Genomic DNA, 10,988 nt, shown 5'->3' with positions numbered 1-10,988 from the left:
TTTTACTTTGAGCCCAATTAAGCCAAGCTCTACTCAAATTATTAAAACTATTCAATCTTTTTTATTAGCTATACTTTAAGAGGTATACCCATTATTGTCATTGCATCTTTTATGTCAAAAATAGAAATTGTAGGAGGACCTGAGACGTGCTCTAGAAGTGTCATTAGCTGATTTTCCAGAGGACAGGTCCAATCCCCAGCACACACATGACAGCTCACCACCATCTGTAAACTCAGTTCTGGGTTCAGGCGCCTGCTGCTGGATACACAAGGATAAGCACACGGTGGTAAACCCTTACATGCAAACACAACACCTATAGATATAAACAAGTAAATACAAGTTGTGGGGACATATGTTATCTCTGCTTCTTTTTTAGTTTCAACAGAACATCTGTTATTGACTGCCTTTGCCTACAGACCTGAAGCCCTTATTCTCTGGATATTCACAGAATACACCCAGAGTAGCTGGAGTGTACCTGTGCTGTGACCAAAGCAAAGCAGTCGACCAGTAGCTTTGCTGCTTCAGGTGAGAATAACTCAACAGTGCAAGCAATGAAAGAACCCAGCCCTTGGGCACATCTCTACAGGATCTGTATTGCCTTAGGGTAACTGTGAGAATTAAAGGAACTAACATATTTGAAAAACCATTCTGGAAACAGTTTGTAAAGCTCTGGATAACTGTCCCCCAGGTAGCTTTTCCAATCAGGAATCATTTTCCTAGACAGAGAACAGCACTGGCTGTTGGTCTGGATCAAGGTTCAGCCCTCACCAGCTGTGGTAGTGGATTAGTTACTGGGTCACCTGACCTGTTGTGGGATAACCACACTTGTTCTGTAGGATTCACACACACACACACACACACACACACACACACACACACACACACACACGCTGAGATTTCTTTGCTCTGTATATGAAGCATGTGCATGTATATGTGTGTGTGTGCGCACCTATATGAGTACAGACATGTGCATTCCATGGTGCACATGAGGAGGCCAGAGAGCAACCTCAGTTGTTGATGCTCAGCAGCCATCTTGATTGACACACGATCTTTGGTTTGCTGGTGGGTAGACCAGCTGGACAGGAGCCTCCTCTCTTGCCGTATTTCTGTTGCTGGGATAAAACACTGTGACCAAAAACAACTCAGGAAGGAAAGGATTCAGCTCACTGCTTCATATCACAATCTATTGAAGGAGGGCAGGGCAGGAAGTCAAGGCAGGGGCCTGCAGACAGGCACTGAAGCAGAGATCATGGAGGATCACTGCTCACTGGATTGTACCCTGTAACTTGTTCAACCTACTTTCTTATACAGCTCAGGATCACTTGCCCAGGGTGGTGCCACCCACAATGGTCTGGGACCTTCCCTATCAATGACTAACTAAGTAGTGTTCCACAGATTTGCCTACAGCAGTTTGAAAAATTGGAGTTCTGTCTTCTCAGGTAACTCTACCTCAGTGATTCTCAAACTGTGGGTCATAACCTCTTTAGAGGTCACACATTAGATAACCTGTATATCAGATATTTAGATTATGATTCATAACAGTAACAAAATAACAGTTATGAAGTTATAGTGAAATAATTTTATGGTTGGGGTCACCACAGCATGAGGAACTTTATTAAAGGGTTGTAGCATTCGGAAGGTTGAAAACCACATTCTAACTTTCTGAGTCTACCACAAATCCAAACAGACACTACAGGAATACATGGGTTACAGAAGTCCCTCACCATTAGCTTTCTGTGAGCTCTGGAGAGTCGAACTCAGATCCCCAAACTTTCATAGAACTTTTGCACATGGAGCCATTTCCCCAGCCCACTTGAGTGATTTTGAGCAGAAAATCCAAAATGCTGCACAATCTAAAACATTTGAGCATTAAATTCATGCTTAATTAATTCATGCTGGAATCCAAAATAGTGTGGCTGTTTCAAAATGCATAAAATGAAACCTTCAGACCACAGATTATGAAACATACATCTCATGAAAACTGAGGCTGTTATACTTGGAGGTTTTTGTTCTACCACGTCTCATGGGTGTGCACATATTCCACATTCTGGGGAAAAACAAAAGGTTTTCCAAACAATTTGGAGTAAGTGTGTATTCATGCACCTGTTAGGGTGTGAGCATGTGTGCATGTGTGTGGGCATGTGTATGTGTATACCACAGAACCCAGTGCTTAGTCTCACAAATTAACATCAGTATTGTTACTAATACTGCTTTCACTTATTGTTAGTGCCTAGTGACTATAGCAAATTATCAGGAGTCTGATCTCCTCAGGAGACTTCATGTTAGTACAAGGCAGCAGTCTGCAAAACAGTGTTCCAAGGACATCATTTTTCTTTTCCTGTTTCTTTTTTGCCTTTCTTCTTTCTTTCTTTCTTTCTTTCTTTCTTTCTTTCTTTCGTTTGTTTGTTTTGTTTTTGCATTTGAAGACAAGATCATAGACAAGACTGGCCTTAAACTCAGAGATCCACTTGCCGCTGCCTCCCAAGTGCTGGGATAAAAAGATGAGCCAACACTGACAGGCATCTAAGGACCTCTTAATACTCTGAAAAATTACTAAGGCCCCGAACAACTTGTATTGAAATGGATAGTATCTGAATCTATATCTATCATATCATATAGTAAACCTAGGAAGTTTATAAAATGTAGTTGTAGGGTGTGGGGAGATGGCTTAGTTAGCGAAGTGCTTGCCATGCAAATATGAGGACGAGAGTTTGAATCCCCAACATCCTTGTAAAACAACAAGGTGACAACAGAAACATTTTCTCAGTGACTGCTGAGCCCACCTTGGGGCACTCTCTCAAATGAATGCTCTTTTTATATTCAGAATATTTTTAATTTCATGCATATGTATGAGTGTGCACACACATACACACATACATATACACACACAGACATGTACACACATGATTCGAAAATGCACATGAAGGATGGAGAAAACAAGCTCCCATGAGTTAACTTCTGACTTCTACATGTGGGCTGTGATGCCTCTAACCCTAAACTTATAAATAAATAAATAAATATAATTTTAATTTAAAAGTATAATGTTTCTTTTAATTATACAGGGACCATTCCTTTATCAAGTATTCTTGCATGGTTGGAGTTTTGGTTGGAATTACATTTCACCACACTCCTCTCTGAGGAAAAAATTAACTAATATATAGCACATCTGTGAAATGTTTGGTTCTAAATCAATTTAAGGTTGTGGTCTGAGTCGTAGCCATTTGGTAGATATGGGACCTCATCCTACCTACCTCATCCAGCACCCTGTAGCTGAGTGAGATACACAATGAGAAAAACATCCTATGCATCTGCACAGACTGTAAGGGAGAAGAATGATTAAGGCTAATGGAGAGCTTGGCAGATTAAAGGGGCACCTCCTGCTGAGCAAATGATACACAAGTTAATTATCAAGTGTTTATAATATCCCAGAACCTGTGCTTGAAGCCATCTTCACTCCATCTCATTCCGGCTTGAGAATCATGGAAAGCAGGCACAGTGACTTTCCATAAAACTAGGAAAACTGGATGTAGATGTCTCCATCTTCCCTGAAAGCCACGACTCTGAAGAGAGGATTCTAACCTGGATGCTTAGACCTTTAGGCACCATCTCAAAGAGACTCCTAAAAAGGGTGATATTTAAGCTGACTTGAAGGACAGTGCTGTTTGGCTGTTTAACGCATTTCTAGGTTTGTAAAATGAAGACAATGACTGTTGACCCACAAGTCTTTTGGAAGAAGAACATGAAAATGTTAAAAGCCATAGGACTGTGCCAGGGAAGTGAAGGGTCTAAGTGGTCACAGTCACCACTATTACTGCTGGCATCGTGAAGCAGGAATGAGAGAGACGGTGTCCATACAGCAGTGACAGGTGAGAGGTGAGTCTAATGGAAGTCAAGTTCCTCATGCTCTGGATTGAAATAACCAAGACACTGACTGCTGTAGAGATTGGAGGCAGAGGCTAAGGAGATTCCTTCTAGGAATGTGCGTCTTTTCTGAGAGATGTTCCTGGTGGCCTTCAGTGCTCTTAACCACAGTTACTCCTACTGATAATGATTTCTGAAGTTTGTGTCCCATGAGGGTCAATGTGTTTCATTGTGGATTTAGAATCTAGTAGGCATGGGAGGTCTAATGCTGTAAGAAAGAGTATCCAGCCCCAAAATCGTGGTCTGGGGTTGTTCTGATTTAGGTAGCAATGTGACCTGAAGGGCAGCAGAGAGAGTCATGATTTGAGCCAAGTCACAGAGCTCTGAGGAAATTACAAGAACCCAGGTGGCATTAAGGCAGAGAGGGAGGCTGGACATAGGTAAGCACAGGTCTATCTTTAGGGTACCTACTACTCCCACCTTATATAGTCTACCTTAAGCAAAAGACTAATTCACGTGAGATGGCCAGGACTTTTATCTGATTACCTCTTACTTTTAATGATCATATTTCCTGTCTTTCTACTTCTACTCAAAACCCCACTTCACTGGTGTGTCCATGTGTCTGCTAATTACCTTTAAGCAAACTAATAGTAGTGGACAGAAGCAAGAGAGGACTGAATAAAGCATGCATATGAGGACACTAACTAAAGATTTTGTGTGGGTTTGAGGGGCCAAGTAGGAGAATGCTAGAGAGTGAGGCAGAAGTGGGTGGGTGGGTGGGGGAGCTTCCTCATCAAAGCAGGGGGCATGGGGCTAGGAGGATAGGACGGGGGTTTGTGGAGGGGAAACCAGGAAGAGAGATAACATTTGAAATGTGCATAAAGAAACCAATATAAAAGTAAAAAATGAAATAAAAAGAATTTGTGTGAGGAAGCCTGGGGTCTTTGATCTGAGAACGTAGGCCTTGAGGGAGTCAGTGTCCTGGGTCTCTCTGATGTCCCTCAGGCTCCTCTTTTCAGGCCCATCCACATCCAACTGCCACAGGGTGAGAATTCCAGGCTAAGACAAACAAAATAATGGAACTCCTTCCCTCTGAAAGCCTTTATCTTTATCTGCGGGATGATTTTTTTTCCTCTCCAACAGTACCGTGCTTACTATGGAGCCTTTAAACTTGTGGACAGAGCTGACGGAGACTTGGAAGACCTCCAAGCCTTGCGTTTTCTGTCTGTGATTTCCATTGTGGACCCCTGGATCTTCATCATTTTCAGGACTTCAGTATTCCGGATGTTATTTCACAAGGCTTTCACAAGACCTCTGATCTACAGAAACTGGTGCTGCCGTTCCTGGCGGACTAACATGGAATCCACTTTGTGAGGGCTTTGCATGTTCTGGCAAGCTGAAAATACAGCACACATTCGGACAAAGAACTGTGGTTGGAAAATCCTTACAATTGAAATCCTTAAAATTACCTCCCATGGGGAGCTAGAGAGATGCATCGGCCCTGAAGAGCATTTCCTTTTCTTCCAGAGGACTGGAGTTTGATCCCAGCACCCATATCAGGTGTCTCACAACCACTGTAACCCCAGCTCCAGGGGATCTGACACCACTGGGCTCCATAAACGCCTGCACTCATGTGCATATAACCATATGTGAGCACACACACACACACACACACACACACACACACAGAGAGAGAGAGAGAGAGAGAGAGAGAGACTTAAAAGTAATTTAAGTAAATTTAAAGTATCACCCAGAATTAAGTCATCTACTTTTGAAAGTAACCAATTTTACAATACGTTGTCACTCTGTCTCCATAAACCCTTTTGATCCATTAAAAAAATGTACTATTAACAGCCACTAAAATTTGTATGTTGTAAACAGTGTTAACAGTGTTATAGCAATGGTTTTAATTGCCTCCACATTTGTACCTGATAGTTCTAAATGTTTAGAGCAGTCTTAAGACCTATGGTTTTTACTGAAATACAGTAGAAACAACACTGTTTTACTGTTTGTAATTTTGCGGTGGGTGCTCTTGAACAAGCCTAGCAATGGCTCCCATGTTTTTACAGTGAAGCCTAACTTAGTTTGTATCATCATTGCTCCTTGTTGTTGTTGATTTGGTTTGGTTTTTTGGTTTGTTTTTGTCAAATGACCTAAGAATAATCTGAATTATAGATACATTTCAGAAGAGTGAATTGGGAAACTAGATCAGGTCAGGCATTTGGAGAGAGCATTTCAGAGGCTCACGGCCACAGGTGAAGGCTATAACTCCATGTAGTTAAATGAGGCAACATGTGAGTAGGACCAACAACTCAAAGTGGATAAAAGGAAACTGATCTTTTGAAGTCTGGTCTGGAGGCAGGGGTGTCGGGTCGGGGGGTGTGTGGTCAAAAACTTTCATGATGAGACTAAAATTTTCAATTCAGGAAACCATTTTCACATTGATGGATTCTTTGAAGAAGAGGATTTAAGTTTCTTGGGAGAACACTGGTGTGTGACTCACCAAAGAGCTGGATTATTTACCAATTTCAGCTGGGTGAACTCATAGGGCATTTAGCACAGTGAGAGGCCCACTCAGGATGTAACCTCTGTGGAGGGTGATGGCAGTGGTCCTCACACCTGCATAGTACAGCTTCAGTCAGCTGTTAGAAGAGGGAATAAAATGGTACCTGGGGCTCCTTTGAGCTCTGCTAGCAGAACCAGAGCACAGCGTGGCTCAGAAGGACACTGAGGGCACTGTAATTGCTCACTTATGAGATCTCAAGAGTCAGCAGCTCTATGTGTGGTCCAAAGAGACAGTGGAGCATGGGCTGCCCCTGCACTGGGAGAGAAGGTCCTAGCTCGAGATCACAGCAAGAGCCTTCAGCATTTCTAAACCAAGAGGTGGGGATAGGATAGAGTTTTTGAGTCCTTGAGCGTCCTGACCCTCAGATGCTGAACCAGTCTTAAGGTCTGCAGCTGGCAATCTCTTCCAAAGACAGGAGGAGCTCCCTCCTCCAGTTCAGCAGAAAACCAATTTCCTCAACTCTGGTTGGCCTGAAACCTCAGTGACAGTATTAACTTAACTAATGTATGAATGTATGTATGTATGTATGTATGTATGTATGTATGTATGTATAGCAAAACTGAAAAAGCCAAATTAGGAATAAAGGAAAGATAAATTGAGAGTACGACACAATTGAAAAATGTTCTTGGCTTTGGTTTAACTTGTGTTTCTATGTTTAATGTGAATGATGAATCTTTTTCTTCTGTTCTAAGTAGGTGAATCTTTTTGTGTCCTACTGCTAGAACGTATGCTATGGTAATTGTGTAGAGAATTTGATAAAGCACCAGATGAATCCATAAATGAAATTTTTAAAGATTTTTCAAAGAAAGCTGCTTTTTAATATAAAAGAAAAGCAAGTGATTTTGTTTCCATGAGCAAATAATTGCCAGCAATATTTTAATATCTAGTCATGCAAGTGTGGTTTTTCCAAAGTAGGTCTTAATATTACCTTAAACAAAATTTCCTAGACTTATCCAAGAGCTTAGTGCACTTTTTTTTTACCTGAAATGCTGATAAACTGCTCTGATGATAGCCATGTACCATCCACTGTGCAGGGATCCTCACTGGTTGATCAGTAAAGTATTAAATCCCCGACACAGACCTCATGCACAGCAGTTGGCTAGGTGCACTTTGCTCCTTGTCCACTAGAGGGAGACAAGCCTGAATGGTTTAATGCAAATGGAGATTCGCAGTAGCAATGTGCTCCTGCAGTGCTAAGATGTCCCCAGCAGAGCAAACCTGACTGAAGAACTTCTCAGGGAGCAGGTGTTTCCTTAAAGCACTGAGAATGGCTACATAGGACAACTGAAAACTGACAGCACGCTCAAAGACAGTGCACAGAAGAAGGAACACATATCATTGAGAAATGTAGAAAACAATGCAGCCTAATCACAGAAATACAGACACTGAATTAAATGATTGAGGGCCAAGTCAAACACTGTGACTAACAGGGAGGTTATTGAGATGTAAATGTTCATGATCCTCTGGGAAGTTTGTCAATTTCTACCTCCTTCCTTGATGGCAGCCATGCTACAGATACACTAAGAGGCTATAAAGATCTAAGGTGCCATTATTAGAATTACATTTTTTGAAAAAGAGATAAGGACTAAAGAAGCAAGACTTCTCATGATACAAACAGGATGCAAATTACTTACAGGTGTGACTAATAAATATGGACACACAAAAAAAACCTTGCAAAAATAAATCAAAGAAAGCATGAATCACAGTTGCTCTTGTCCACGATTCTTCATGTTTTACAAGATTTGAGAGGATAAGTATTCCTTTATACATGAAAGTGTATTTGAAAAAGTGTCTAGAACTAAACTGAGAAAATAGCAGGAAAAGGCAACCAGGGTGAGCTTTGTGTCGGAAGCATCAGAATGAGCAGAGGCAGGCAGGCATGAAGGAGGGCAGCAGGCTTAGGAGCTTCATCTTGTCCCAAGTGTGGGTTTCATGACCCAAATCTCACAGAGAAGGCGCTGCAAGAGTGGCAGTTTTCACACTGTGGAGTAATGGATGGGTCAGCAGTAGGAGCTAGAGTTCTGGCCGGCCCTGCCTGCTTACAACTGGAGGCTTTGAAATGAGGGCAGTCTGATAGATGGAGTTGGGGGCTCACATTGGGATGTGGACTCTGACCGGGGAGGGCAGGGGCATCAGGGAGCATGAGAGTATGTGTCACACCTGATACAGTGCTGCAGTCTTTGTACTGGACAAGGTAAGGAAGTAATGAATCTGTAAAGAGCCTGGCCCTGGTTTTTCATGCTATGAAACCAACCGAATCAGAGGGAGGGGTATTTTATGATTTATGTACTTGAAAGGGGACATAGAGACTCTATGTGCAGGGGCAGAGAAGCCTGGTTGCAAGATTCCCCTCAAAGATAAAAGTGAGTCAAATGCTCTGCCCTTTAAATGTAAACAAAAACTAGTGTTAGGCACAGCAGAATTCAAACCATTAAGTTTTAATGGTTGAAAGTCACTATGTGGCTATAGGATAGACCCAGGCATAAATACATCACAGCGTGATGTTTTTTGAACAAGCACCATGGGCAGCAGAATACAAAGGGGAAAGCAGAGAATCATGGGTAATCAAAGTGTTAATACTGTCACATATGACAGGAAGATGCAGGCACGATGGAACTGGATTCAGGTAGCAGGGAAAAAGGAAATAAGTGCAGAGGGGCTTTGGAAACAGAGCTTATGGGATCTACCATGTGACTCATGGAATCCACCATGTGACTCATTGTATCCACTCCGTGACTGGAGTCTGTGTCCTTTCAGTTCCATCGCAGTTGATCACTTTCTGTCTCTGAGATTCTGTGTTCCCATAAAATGCTTGTGAAAGGAAAGCACTGGGAAAGTAGTGTTTGTCTCTTTTCCCTACATTCCCAGGTTTCCTGGACAATAACTTACACCTCTTGGCTAAGATTCCTGTGGATTTGAAGAAGGTTAAGTAAAAACTAATCTGTCTTTCTTAGTTCTCTCTTGTTGTGATTAAATAACCTTATGAAAGCAACATTTGGGGACAGGATTTCCTTTGTTTTATAGGTAGAAAGTCAAGACGGCAGGAGCCTGAGAGCTGTTGTCCTGACTGCAGGCAGAGAGCAGGAGGAAGATGCTGGTCTTCAGGTCACTTCATCCCTCTTATCCAGTCCACTGTCCCAGTCAACATGGTGGGTGGGTCTCACACTCAATCAGTCAAATCAAAATAGTCCCTCACAGGCGTACCCAGAGACCAACCTAATCTAGTAATACCTTACATAATAGAGCTAATAGTCTAATAATCTTCCACATGTGTGCCTAGAGGTGTATCTCCAGGGCAATTCCAGGTGCTGTCACGTTGATGATCAACAAACGCTAACCACCATGCAAACTATGAAGACAAGTTCTTCATTTAGACTCAAGCCTACTTGCCATGTATTCCTAGAACTTCAGGAAAGTAGAAATTCCATAAATATCAAAACCTGAACAACCTCCTCACTTACCGGTCAGGCATGCTAGACCAACACTTCTGAAAGTAGGGTCTGGACAAGCAACAGTAGCTTCATCACCTGGAAATTATCAGAAATGTACATTTTAGCTCTACTAAGTCTATTCTCTGGATGAAGCCAATCGCTTTCTCTCATTGGACTGCCTGGAATGGATGCTTTCTCTTCCCAGAATGGCCTCCAGGTGCAGCAAAGCTAAGTTCACAGCTAATTGTGGTTGGGTGATTGGGGCTTCCTCTTCCTGCCTTTCACAATTGCCTGACTTGATGTAAGGAATCCACAGGTCCCATCTGTTATTGACAAGGGGAACATTCCAGTCTTGGGAAAAGCAAGGGTTCAGACATTAGTCTCAAGAGTCATCACAATGAAGGTAGCTAGAACTTACCATGCCCTGGCAAAGAATTTAAAAAAAATCAATAAAAGTTTAATTTTTGTTGTTATTTTGATTTACCAGAATGCTAAAACTAAGAAGGACGATCAAGCACCATTAAGAAAAATCAAGAGGTGGGGGTTGGGGATTTAGCTCAAGTGGTTGGGTGTTTGCCTAGGAAGCGCAAGGCCCTGTTCTGATCCCCACTCGGAACCAAAAAAAAAAAAATCTCCTCAGTCCAAGGTGATTTGGTTTTTGTACTTAGGATGCACCAGGAAGGTAATTGGAAAGAGGAGACAAAGTTAAAAGTTGCATAAACCAGTACACCTGTTACCAAGTGCTGCTATTTTAAGCTGTCTCCGTCACTTTTCTATTGCTGTGATAAGGCAGGTGACCAAGGCAGCTTATATAACAACATATTTAATTGGGGACTTACAGTTTCAGGGTTTTAGAGCGAGAACATTGGGTAGGAACAGCTGAAAACTCCCATCTTGATCTGGAAGTAGACAAAGAGCTGACTGGGAACGGTGGGGACTGAAGAATTAAAAAATTAATAATAAGCCGCCTAACTACCCCAAAAGAAGAAGTGGGGTCTGTAAGAGCTTGAACTTTTCACCCTCCCCTGCTGTACAATGGTTCCCGGAACATTTCTTGCATGAAAGTTTCCTGGAACAGCCATAATGACTCCATAGCCCGCCACAATGTTCCAACGGCCCTGTAAAATGTC

At 42.2% G+C, this 10,988-nt stretch overlaps 1 protein-coding gene and 1 pseudogene across 5 annotated transcripts in view; one reads left to right on the top strand and one right to left on the bottom strand.

Annotated features, from left to right (window-relative positions):
• LOC116913842 overlaps positions 1-5,235 on the top strand; it is a 15,395-nt pseudogene extending 10,160 nt beyond the window's left edge.
• Positions 1-10,988, bottom strand: part of Pcdh9 (protocadherin 9) — a 1,039,432-nt gene that overhangs the window by 646,250 nt on the left and 382,194 nt on the right. The window lies entirely within an intron of this gene.

This window comes from Rattus rattus, chromosome 12 (genome assembly GCF_011064425.1).
Source record: "Rattus rattus isolate New Zealand chromosome 12, Rrattus_CSIRO_v1, whole genome shotgun sequence".
Lineage (NCBI taxonomy): Eukaryota > Metazoa > Chordata > Mammalia > Rodentia > Muridae > Rattus > Rattus rattus.
This window is presented reverse-complemented; position numbering and strand designations above follow the sequence as displayed.